At 38.3% G+C, this 12552-nt stretch overlaps 1 protein-coding gene across 2 annotated transcripts in view; it reads right to left on the bottom strand.

Moving 5' to 3' along the window:
* Positions 1–12552, bottom strand: part of LOC139164103 (tigger transposable element-derived protein 1-like) — a 51493-nt gene that overhangs the window by 3488 nt on the left and 35453 nt on the right. The window lies entirely within an intron of this gene.

The raw sequence follows: 12552 nt of genomic DNA, 5'->3' as shown, positions 1-12552 counted from the left end.
TATTGACTGGAAAGGGGGTCATATCTCTGAAAAAGCAGGACCAAAAAATATTATCAGTACTTTAGCATGCTGATATACATCATGGATAGGAAGAGGAGCAGGAACTATAGAAGGCAGGTTCAATATAAAAGCTAAAATTGAACAACAGTGAAAAATATCAGGCAAATAACTCACTTCAACTTCTAAACCTGGGGAAGTTGGCATCTGCATCCTAGAATGATTGGTTTACAAAAACCACAGTTTAATTTACAGCACCATCCAAGCCCTGGGATAACCTCAATCAAAATCGTCTCCTCTCTGACGTATACAGTAGCCAGTGAAGGGCTACCAAAACTTTTACTACCACACCGTGAGTGTGGTTTATGCAGGATGCCCAGCATTTTCTTTCAACATCTTTCAGTGCAAATTGGGTGCTCTGGGGTGGAGCTCCATTTTTACTACCTCACTGCGTCCCCCCCCCCGTCCGGACAGTAGCCCACCCCTCTCAGTAGCCTTCAACTTACAATAGTTCACTTAGTGACCTTTCTAAGTTACGACAGCCCTGAAAAAAGTGACATGACCATTTTTCACATGTACACGGCCATGTGATCAAAATCAAGGTGCTTGGCAAACTGACTGATATTTATGACATCTGCAGTGCCTTGGAGGGTCATGTGATCAGCTTTTTGCAGCCTTAAGTCAATGTGGAAACCAGATTCACTTAACAACTACAATAAACACTTAACAACTGTGGCAAGAAAGGTCAGACAATGGGGCAAAATTCACTCAACAAATGTTTCACTTAGCAGCAGAAATGCTGGGCTCAATTTGTGGTCAAACTTTGAAGACTACTGTAGTGTACAAGTGGACCAGGAAGAAACTACACTTCTCTCCATTGAGGCAGGTTGAGCATAGCCTAGGTTCATAAGTCCTACAAGTAGAAGCGGGCATTTCCAAAAAAAGGGCCTGAATACCGTCTTTCTCCAGATGCTTCAAACATTATACAAAGACACATATTTACCTATTCCTAAATTAGAACAAATACCTCTCATAAGGCATCAGATGGAAGAATTCAATCATCATCATCATCATCATATTACAATCTTATGATCACAGAGGATACAATCTCACAATCTGATTAAAATCTCAATAGGAAAAAACAGCAAAGAAAAGTGACAAGTGTAGAATTAACTTTTATCTTAGAATCACCCAAAAGGTTGAGGTTACAGACTATGCCAGTGATGGCGAACCTATGGCACGGGTGTCACAGGTGACACGTGGAGCCATATCTGCCGGCATGCAAGCTGTTGTCCTAGCTCAGCTCCAATGTGCATGTGTGTGCTGGCCAGCTGATTTTTGGCTTGCACAGTGGCTCTGGGAGGGCGTTTTTGGCTACCAGAGAGCCTCCAGGGGGATGGGAGAGGGCATTTTTACCCTCCCCAGCTCCAGGGAAGCCTTTGGAGTCTGGGGAGGGTGAAACATGAGCCTACTAGGCCCACCAGAAGTTGGGTAACAGGACGTTTCCAGCTTCCAGAGGACCTCGGGGGGGGGGGGGAATGGGGGAACTGGTTTGAATTATGGGTTATGGGCACTCGCACACATGCAATAGCATGCGTGGGCCCCTCTTTCGGCACCCAAGGAAAAAAAGGTTCTCCATCAGTAGACTATGCTAAACTGTCATAGTGCTGCTTTTGTTCAATATTTTGCGTGGATTCAGTTGCTGGAAATTATAATATATTGATTTTTTTTTTTTATGTTTTCCTCAACTGCAAGTTCTTTTATCCCCAGATCATAAGTTGATTCATAAGTTGTGACAGGAATTGTATAGTGAGTTGAGAAAGTGTGACTGGCTCAAAGTCACCCAAGCCAGCTTTTGTATCTAAGGCATTATTAGAATTCACCATGTCCTGGTTTCTAGTCTGATGCCTAAACCACTAAACCAAATTGGCTGTTCTATGCAAACCCATCTGTTTAAGGTTAATTAAATAAATGATTAAAGCAATATATAACAAAGATAGAACAGAATAAAAGAGTTGGAAGGGGCTTCTAGTTCAACCCCCTGTTCAGGCAGGAAACCCTATTCCCATGATGGCGAACGTATGGCACGCATGCCACAGATGCCACGCGGGGCCATATCGGAAGACATCCGAGACCTTGTCCTGTGCCAGCTGCAGCGCACCAGCTGATTTTCAGCCTTGGGAAAGGCCATTTCGCCCTCTGGATGTTTCAGGGAAACTTCCCAGAAACCTGGGGACAAAACACTTGCCCAATGGACAAACCAGAAGTTTGGAAAAATGCACTTCCAGTTTGCCATTGTGCTCTTTTTTGCACTTGGGAGTTTCAGAAGGCTCGCCGGAACCCTCTGAGGTGCAAAGAACAGCACAGCGGCAAACTGGAAGTATGTTTTCTGAATTTTCGGTTTGCCCATTGTGCTGTTTTTTGCACTCTGAAGCTTCAGGAAGCTTCCTGAAACCTCCAGGGTGCAAAAAAACAGCACAACGGCAAACCAGAAATGCATTTTCCCGAACCTCCGGTTTGCCCATTTGGGCATTTTTTTCACGTACCAGGCTTCAGTAAGGCCTGTGTGCATGTGCAGGGGGCAGCGTGGGGTGTGTGCATAGGCATGGGCCTGTGCACACATGCTAGCATACCCGCACACACCCTTTTGGCACGCAAACCAAAAAAGGTTTGCCATCACTGCCCAATCTCTCCAATGTTGGAGTATTTGCAACTTCTGGAGGCCAGTTGTTCCACTGATTGTTTTTACTGTCAAAGACATTTATCCTTAGTTCTAGGTTGCTTTTCTCCTTGATTAGTTTCCATCCATTGCTTCTTGTCCTGCCTTTAGGTGCCTTCGGGAATAGTTTAATTCTCTCTTCTTTGTGGCAACCCCTGAGATATTGGAACATTGCTATCATGTCACGTCTAGTCTTTCTTAAACTAGACACATCCAATTCTAGCAACTACTCTTTATATTTTTATATATTTTACCTTCCAGTCCCCTAGTCATCTTTGTTGCTCTTCTCTGTAGTCTTTCTAGAGTCTCAACATTTTTCTTATATTGTGGCAACCAAAACAGTATGATAATGCAACCTAGAACTATGATGGCTTTTTTGGCAGCTACAACACACCATTGGCTCATATTTAAGTGATTGTCCACTAGGACTCCATGATCCCTCTCACAATTACCATACTACTATTAAATGTTTTACTGAGAATAATAACAATGTGGGGATTGGGAGCAGTGTATACCACCTAAATCACACAGCCACAGGGACAAAGGGAAACCAACTCAGAACTGTGTCTTCACAACCTCCCAGGACCCAGTCCATGTGCATGCTGCTTTCCTTGCATTCTCAGTTTGCTGGATAGAGGTCCAGGATTTATGAGGATTTACATATGTCAAATGTTTGTCAAGCAACACAACAACAATCCATTGCTGCAAATGTAGATTTCTCTATCCCAGTGTGATAGGTTTCTATTTCTTTTACTGAGCCCCAAGTTGAAAAAGATCCATAAATCTTGAAGAAATATCTGCAAAGAATATTTGCTATTGTAACCTGTGATTAATCCAGAATCATATACATAATTCTTTTGATTTTAGTCCCCCCAAGTGGCAGTAATGTGAAAATCAACACCAAAAGAATTGCTGTTTTAACTCTCGTGTTTCATTTCCAATAATAAGGTGGTTGCAACCAGCTCATTATACATGCTGAAAGTTTATTTATTTTATTTTATTTATTTATTTTGTCCAATACAATTAGGTTTTAGTGGGTATATATCTATATACACATAGTAAAATACATGATGAAGGTTATAGAGGAGATACTCATAGTACAATATATCTAAGAAATTATAGAAAAGAAGATATAGTAATAGAACATATCAATGAAAGAATAGAAGAAGAGATATAGGAATAGAAGAAAGGTATAGGAGATATAGGAGAGCAATAGGACAGGGAACGGAAGGCACTCTAGTGCACTTGTATTTGCCCCTTACTGACCTCTTAGGAATCTGGATAGGTCAACCGTAGATAATCTAAGGGTAAAATGTTGGGGGTTTGGGGATGACACTATGGAGTCTGGTAATGAGTTCCACGCTTCGACAACTCGGTTACTGAAGTCATATTTTTTAACAGTCAAGTTTGAAGCGGTTAATATTAAGTTTAAATCCGTTGTGTGCTCTTGTGTTGTTGTGGTTGAAGCTGAAGTAGTCGCCGACAGGCAGGACGTTGCAGCATATGATCTAGTGGGCAATACTTAGATCTTCTTTAAGGCATCTTAGTTCTAAACTTTCTAGGCCCAGGATTGAAAGTCTAGTCTCATAAGGTATTCTATTTCGAGTGGAGGAGTGAAGGGCTCTTCTGGTGAAGTATCTTTGGACATTTTCAAGGGTGTTTATGTCTGAGATGCTATATGGGTTCCAAACAGATGAGCTGTATTTGAGGATGGGTCTGGCAAAAGTTTTGTAAACTCTGGTAAGTAGTGTGAGATTGCCAGAGCAGAAGCTATGTAGGATTAGGTTTACAACTCTTGAAGCCTTCTTGGCTATGCAGTGGGCTTTGGCACTTAAATCTTTTGTTATTAGTATACCAAGGTCTTTAACCGAGTGGTGATTATCTGTGATAATTTGATTATTCAGTTCGTATTTGGAGTTCAGATTCTTCTTCCCAAGCATTTTGTTGTTCTAGTAACACAATTGTTATAATTCCACCAAAACCTCTAATCATTGTGAAACTTCAGAAATAGCAATTGCATTTGGTCAAAATAAACTGAATAAGAAATGTATGAACCAACAGATAAATTATGAATTATGTATGAACCAATCAGATAAATTAATTGAACAAAATTTTTAAAAGGCTGGAGTCAATTCAAAACATTATTATTATTGTTATTGTTATTATTGCTGTTGTTTTGTTGTTATTATTATTGTTGTTGTTGTTGTTGTTATTATTATTATTATTATTATTATTATTATTATTATTATTATAGGACCAGTTTATATTAAAGTGGAATTTACCTAATTTAAAATTAAATTTATTCCATGTCAGCTTTTTATATATAATTCAATTCACATATAACAAACCTCTCTTAAAGGAATAATTAAACCTCTCCTGCCCCTTGTCAAAGAAAACTATAAACCCACCACCCAACCCCAGGTTTTGTTTGCCTTAAAAACAAAGAGTGCAGTTATTTTATCCATTCCCAAGATAACACAAAGGCAGGGAAAGCCATTAAACTCTGCTAGGTTTCTACAACTTGCTGTCTTCCCAGTGTGTCATTGTATGTTTAGCGGGGAGGAGAAAACCTCACAGAAGTCTGACTTTTGCTAGCCTTCTTGAACTAAATTCTTTCTAGATGGTATTGTCAAAAATGTTGAGAATAAAGTGCACAATTCTCATAATTATCAGTAGATGGCAGTGTCTTATCACTGCTGCAGTACCATCAATTCTTTGGAAAAAACTAGACTTCTCTGCTTTTACAGACTATCAATAGGAATAGTCTGTAAAAGGATCTAGAAATGTTTTAAGGAGAAAATCTTCTCTGCTATTGGGATCTCAGTCATCCAGCTAACTAAACAAAACCTGTGCCAACCCACAATAAGCTTCCAGGTCTCATTTCCATATTCTATGTGTGTGGGAGTTATCCTGCGTTTTTTATATATAACTCAAGATAGCAAATATACTCAATACTACTACCTCCTTTTATTTATTTATAAGTTATAGGGCTGGCTTTGATCTATAAAATCCTTTATGACTTGTCCCCTGGATATCTCCAGGACTGCCTGTCGCAACCTGAATCAGCCTGATCATCTAAGAAGCAATTGCTCTTAGTATCCCATCCCAAAGAAATAGTTTTATGCCTCTTGGGGGCATCAGATTGGGAAAGACTAGTTTTTACATTCTGAAAGATCGTTTGCTTTTCGCTCAAGTCAAACCTGATTCATACATAATACTAAGCCACAATGTGTTTCATTTGGCTTAGCCTTTTGTGCAAATCTAGGCTATCATGCTTATTTAACAGTGACAAAATGTGATGCATAAACCGATATATGTCTATAAAGAGAAACTAATGTGGGTATGGTTTCATCATTAACACCTTATAATGTGAGACATGCAAGCTTTTTATTATTATGCTAATTCCTTAGTTGAAAGCAGGGAGGCGCTCTCACATGATGTAGCTGTTAGTATCTTCCATAACTAAATTCTTCCCTGCTCAAATGAAAGAACACTGTAAATATGCAAAAGTAGTTTTCAGAACTGGTAGATGAATGAAAAACATGTATTGATAAAACTGGAGCCATTGGTCCAGGGTTTAAATCCATCAGGTTTTGACAGGTTCTGGAGAACTGGTAGCGGAAATTTTGAGTAGTTTGGAGAACTGGCAAGTACCATCTCTGGCTGGCCCCAGAGTGTGGTGGGCATGGTCAGAGTGTGTAAGAGGCAGCACTTGGCCTTCTGCACCCCTCTGGGAGAAAAAAACAGGCCGTAGGACGGATATGCCCCCCACCCCATTTTGGGCCTAGGAGACCACCCTGGAGCCTCTTGGAAAGCGAAAATGGGCTTAGGTAGCCTCCCTGGAGCATCCTGGGAGTGAAAACAGGCCTAAGAAGCCTCCATGAAGCTTCCAGGGATAAAAACCGGGCCTAGGAGGCCACCCTGGAGCCTCCTGGGTGCAAAATCAAGTCTCCATGAAGCCTCTGGGGAAGCAAAAACGGGCCTAGGAAGCCTTCCTGGAGTCTCTTAGGAGCAAAAATGGGCCTTGGAAGTCTCCATGAAGCCTCCTGGGAAGTAAAAATCCCCCCCCCCCCCATGCGCCCTGCCTCCCTTCACCACATTTTGGGCCTAGGAGGCCTTCCTACACTTATTTGAGAGCCAAAATGGAGCACTGGGGACTCCTGGAAAGAGCAGAACAGGAAGGATCGGGGCTAGCCAGCAATTTAACTACTGGTTCACCCAAACTGGCTGGATCCCACCCACTTAATATGTCACAATGGATTAATTTACTGACCTGGATCAGTCAAGATAATTTAAGCCACATGTAGCTATACTTAGAATTTATTTGATTAATTCTATGCATCACTTTCCCAAAAAGGTGGCCTGTGTTGGTTTATCACAATTATAAATGTCAACTTGACATTTATATATATCACACTTTTTTTTGCTGAATTTGAAAATTAAGGGGGACTAGGATAGATCTATTTTGGCCTTATTTTGGCCTCATCAGCTAGCCATACCCTCTATCTATCTATCTATCTATCTATCTATCTATCTATCTATCTATCTATCTATCTATCTATCTATCTCAACTCCACTATTAGTATCTAATACAGTAGAAATACAATACTATACATTTTTATTCTAGATAAACATAATAAAAACCATATAAATACACAGTATCATTACTAAATGGTCTAAACAATAAATTAAAAACAGATTCTATGTGAAGGGAAGCTAAAATATAAAAGCAAATTATTACTTTTTTCTTAAACAATGCTCCTTGGGGAAAGGAATTCCAGTGTTGGTGCCATCACCAAAATGTTTCCAAACCTGAACATTTTTGCAAACAGAGTTAAATTACAGACACTATCACAGTGCCAAACCATGCTTCTTTTTGGCTTTTATCTACAGTAGTTTGTAGATTTTCATGTTTGAACCCAGACTAATGATTATGGTTAAGTAAACTAACTTATAAAATAGCATATAAAATCATTATGAAAATAGAAAAGCTAGGTTCATACATTACATTAAGTCTTGATGTGAAGGGCCTGCTTAGAATGCTTATGAACCTATCTACTGTTATTTATTTAATAAATCATGGTCAGTCTTGATTTAGGTATGGAGATACCATAAAAGAGTCAAAAGTGGTTTAGAAATAACATATTAAAAGGTTTAATTGGAACAAGGAGTATCTTCTGTGGGATTATCTTCTAGGAATTGAATAGGTGTAACATACCACTCTGAATCTAGTGAACATCTGTTTTAGACAGTCCCTATTAAAATTATTTTAATTCTTAGGTTTTAAAAAAATCTATTATACCTAGAATGCTATATTTTTCACACAGGTATGTATCACTTTGGCAGTATTTCACTTGCAAATTTTGTAAAGATTAATTCTTTAGGAGTTTCTGTGGCTTTAAAAACTTTCCCTTACAACAGGAACCACTTCTCTTTATCTCAGTTCCACTGTACTGTTGCTATAGTAACTTGTGTTGGTCTTGTGCTTCAGTGATACAAGAACCAGTTGGAAAAAATGCAGAAGTGACATAATTACAAACTTACTCACCTGCTAAAAACCAGCCTGGAATTCTCTGTTACCCTTGAGATAGATATACGTAGTTAAAGGAAACCAACGGAAGCTTTTTTTTTCAATAGCTGAAACTTAGAAATGCATATAAACATTCTAAATCATGCCCATAGTAAACTCTGGTGAGACCTTACAAGCAAACAAACAAACAAAAACTATTTTCCTATTTTCCAATTGCTTGATTTATACCTTTTCAAATAAAAATGTCATCTGACCAAGAGGCAAAAAAGTATTCTTATTCCCATTCTTCTTATTCTTAAAAATTCTTATTTTTCAGGTAACTGTTAATTTACAATCGCAATTGGGTCCAGAAATCCAGTTGCAAGTCATTACAATTGTAAGTCAACTTGCCCTGTAAAATGATTTTATGACCCATTTTGCAATAGATGTTAAGTGAATGGGACAGTTAAGTGAAGGCAGCAGTTATAAGTACGAAACCATTCAAATGGGAGTTTTTTGCCAGAAAAATGCTGAAAACTGGCAAAAAAACCCCATTGTGAATCAGTCACATGACTGCAAAATGCCATAACTGGTCATAAAGGTGACCTGTTGCCAGGTGCCCAACATACAGTCATGTGATCATGGGGGAAGCAAGCTGCCCAATAGCCAGGGGATGTTTTTACAGCTGTAATTTTCATAAGAGCTAATCACCCCAAAGTTGGGAGGAATCTGGGGTTTCCTCAATCAGGGCCTGATCATGGTCCAGCAGGTTAGGCAAACTAGTCAACTGAATGTACCAAACAATTAATGTTAACCTTAAGATAACATTAACAAGCAAATGAAATATGTATATATTTCCTGTGGTGACTTGTCTAAAGTTTAAAATAAATTTGAAAACTCATAAAACTTAAAGCCAAAGAGATATAATTAGCTTTAGTACCACAGTCTTATCCTACCTCACAGGGTTGCTATGGTGATTAAAGGGTGGGGGCAAATCATCCATATCCTAGCTAGGGCAGAATGGTTGTGTTTCCATGACTCACTAAAGCCTTCAAGAAGGTTCATTGGGCTTGGAGCTCATGCCACTAAGAGAGAGGCCAAGCTTGCCCTGCCCAACTTCTATCCCCCAACGCCCAACATACTGTATAATTTTATTTATTTATTTTATTTTATTTTATTTCATTTCATTTATTTATTTGTTTGTTTGTTTGTTTGTTTGTTTGTTTATTTATTTATTGGATTTGTATGCCGCCCCTCTCCGCAGACTCGGGGTGGCTAACAACAGTGACAAAAAGCATGTAACAATCCAATACTAAACAACTAAAAAAAACCTTACTATAAAACCAAACATACATACAAACATACCATGCATAAATTGTAAGGCCTAGGGGGAAAGATTATCTCAGTTCCCCCATGCCTGACGGCAGAGGTGGGTTTTAAGAAGCTTACGAAAGGCAAGGAGGGTGGGGGCAATTCTAATCTCTGGGGGGAGTTGGTTCCAGAGGGCCAGAGCCGCCACAGAGAAGGCTCTTCCCCTGGGTCCCGCCAAACGACATGGTTTTGTTGACGGGACCCGGAGAAGGCCCACTCTGTGGGACCTAACTGGTCGCTGGGATTCATGCAGCAGAAGGCTGTCCCTGAGATAATCTGGTCCGGTGCCATGAAGGGCTTTATAGGTCATAACCAACACTTTGAATTGTGACCGGAAACTGATTGGCAACCAATGCATCCCAACATTCAGGGAAGAAATTGTCCAAATGGACAATTGGATGGAGTGACTGAACTCCATCCAAATGTCAGTGGATGGAGTGATTGAAACAGTCCCTTTCTTGTGGGACAACTCATCTCTATGACAGAGATCAGAAGGGAGGGCTAACCTAACATTCTCTTCTACTCCAACAATGTGTGAATCCCAAAGGAATTACCGGTAACAACTTTGTACACAATACCTGCATTATGGGGTTCAAACAAGACCCTGGGGATACAATTGACTCAGTAAAGTGGGTGATGCAATCAGGTTTAATTGTCTGGGCCCCAAACTAGTCAACCGTGTTATCCAATATACAGACCACAAAGTTTGTCTGCAACTCATTGTATGGTGTGAACTGAAAAAGTTGGGTCAATTGAATAAACCCTGGTTACATTAATCATAATTATTTTATGCTAATAAGTATACAATAAGTGTTCTATGTCACTAAGACAATTACTTTGGGCAGCTAAGTACTGAATTATTGACAGGGCAGTAAATGGTAATTATTGATATGGAAGGATAGTGGTATTTGTGGGATTTTCTTATTTAGTTGGCAAATAATTTGGCGAGCTTCAAATTGTACAGTAACCGAATCAGTTTTTTAAAAAGTCTGTTTCCATCTGCAAAATAAAGGGGGATGGGCTGGGATATACATGGAAACAACCATACAAAGAAATATATAGCCAATAGGAGGTACAGTATTTCCAAGTAGCAACACTGGGTAGACGATTATGAATATTATTTTTTTAAACAGAGCTACAATTCTAATCTCATGGCATCTTTCCTCCCTGCTGATGTCTTTCAATTTATTATTCACATTTCTGAACTACCCAGCTTTCATGGACTCAATGCTAGTAGTTGTTTTGTTCTTATAAGCAAAATTTCTATGGATTTTTCACTTAGCTAGGAGATACTGTACTGCACTTTTGCAACAAAACACCTACAGGTATTTCAGTTTTACCACAATCCTTATGCTAGCTTTCTGAGTTTTTCAGAAGTATATTTTGAAATGGATACCAATTTATTGGCCAGTTGAATCCACCACTGTTCAAGCACATTTAATCTTTTGCATCTGTCACTGATTTTATTACTTTTAAAAGCTAATTATTTAGATTGTATTAAAATATTGTGGCTATATTTTTAAAAAGAATTAGTGAGTTTCAAAATAGTTAAAATGGTAGTAACTCACAGAAGGAACTTTTGCTAGTACAGTACTGTGTTTTCCCAAAATAAGACCTTATATTTTTTTTGAACCCTGAAATAAGTGTTTGGTCTTATTGCCATGCACTTAAATGCCTGATTGGGCTTATTATCGGGGAATTTCTTATTTTGGGGTAAACAGGGTACACATAAACATAAACATATGTAGATATAATTCACACAAAAAATTCCTAGTTAACAGGATTTATAATGGTACTACTATATTTCATTGAAAGTTTTATGCTAGTTTTTTATACTTTTATTCCTTATAGCAAACCCATAATTATAAATACAATGCTAAAATACATTGTGGGAGGGGGAGGGATTCTGTGATTCCAGAAAATCACGCCTTTTCTGCTGAGTGAATTAGATAAAAATAGAACTCTGGAAATATAGTGGATTACAAATAAATACCATCATACCCTGTAAAGTATGAGTGAGTGAGCAATTGAGATTCCACTATAAATGGTTATCTGGAAATAATTGCACATCAGTTGCATATTCAATAACATGTGTTTTAAAGTTACATGATATCTAGCCTAATTATTGCACAATGATTTTAATATGTATCCAATACAATTATTGTCTTCTGGTTTTAAAAACTAGCCTCAGCTGATTAGGCTAGAAGTAGTGAATGGCTCCAGGTTATCTAGGCCTGGTTTCATATGATTCATTGAATCATTGACTTCTGAAACTTATTTTAGCCTAGCCTGGTGGGATTTAGCCGTATTGTAGTATATCCAGCCAATATAAATAGTTTATAATTCAATGTATTGCATAAATCTAGCCAGATGTTTTGAGTATATTAAAACAAATCATGGCTAAATGTATCAAGTGAACACCATTAAGATTCCCATGTATTAAACCATGATTCTTTAACTATGCGTACTTGAACAAACCACAATTAAGTCACAGCAGTTAATTCAAATTACTGTTGTTCACCAACTTCAATAGCTGAGTTTCTCGACTATACAAAGTTAAGATCAAACAAACTATATTATAGCTTAGGGTGATGGGGGAATCCACTGTGTCCACATGACATGTTATATTCTAAGTTTAATTAAACATATGTTCTTGATTATGTTAAAGTTTATGTTACAGCCTGCAGAATGAAATCAGCAGCTGTTCTTGGATATGTTGAATTTAATTTGTACCACAGGTCTAACAAAAGTCCGTTCTTCAGATCCCAAAGATGGCAGCTGTTTTTCAGCATTAAGCAGAGATAGAAATACAAGTAGATTTACAATTTCTGGAAAGCAAAATTCCAAATGGTCTTGAGAGAGAGGAGCAAAGAGATGTTAGACTAGCATTGATGTTTGTTTGTTTATTTATTATATTTGTCAAACAAGCATAGAATTATAGTTTGTAATAACATAA

The sequence above is a fragment of the Erythrolamprus reginae genome, chromosome 3 (genome assembly GCF_031021105.1).
Source record: "Erythrolamprus reginae isolate rEryReg1 chromosome 3, rEryReg1.hap1, whole genome shotgun sequence".
In the NCBI taxonomy this organism is placed as follows: Eukaryota; Metazoa; Chordata; class Lepidosauria; order Squamata; family Dipsadidae; genus Erythrolamprus; species Erythrolamprus reginae.
This window is presented reverse-complemented; position numbering and strand designations above follow the sequence as displayed.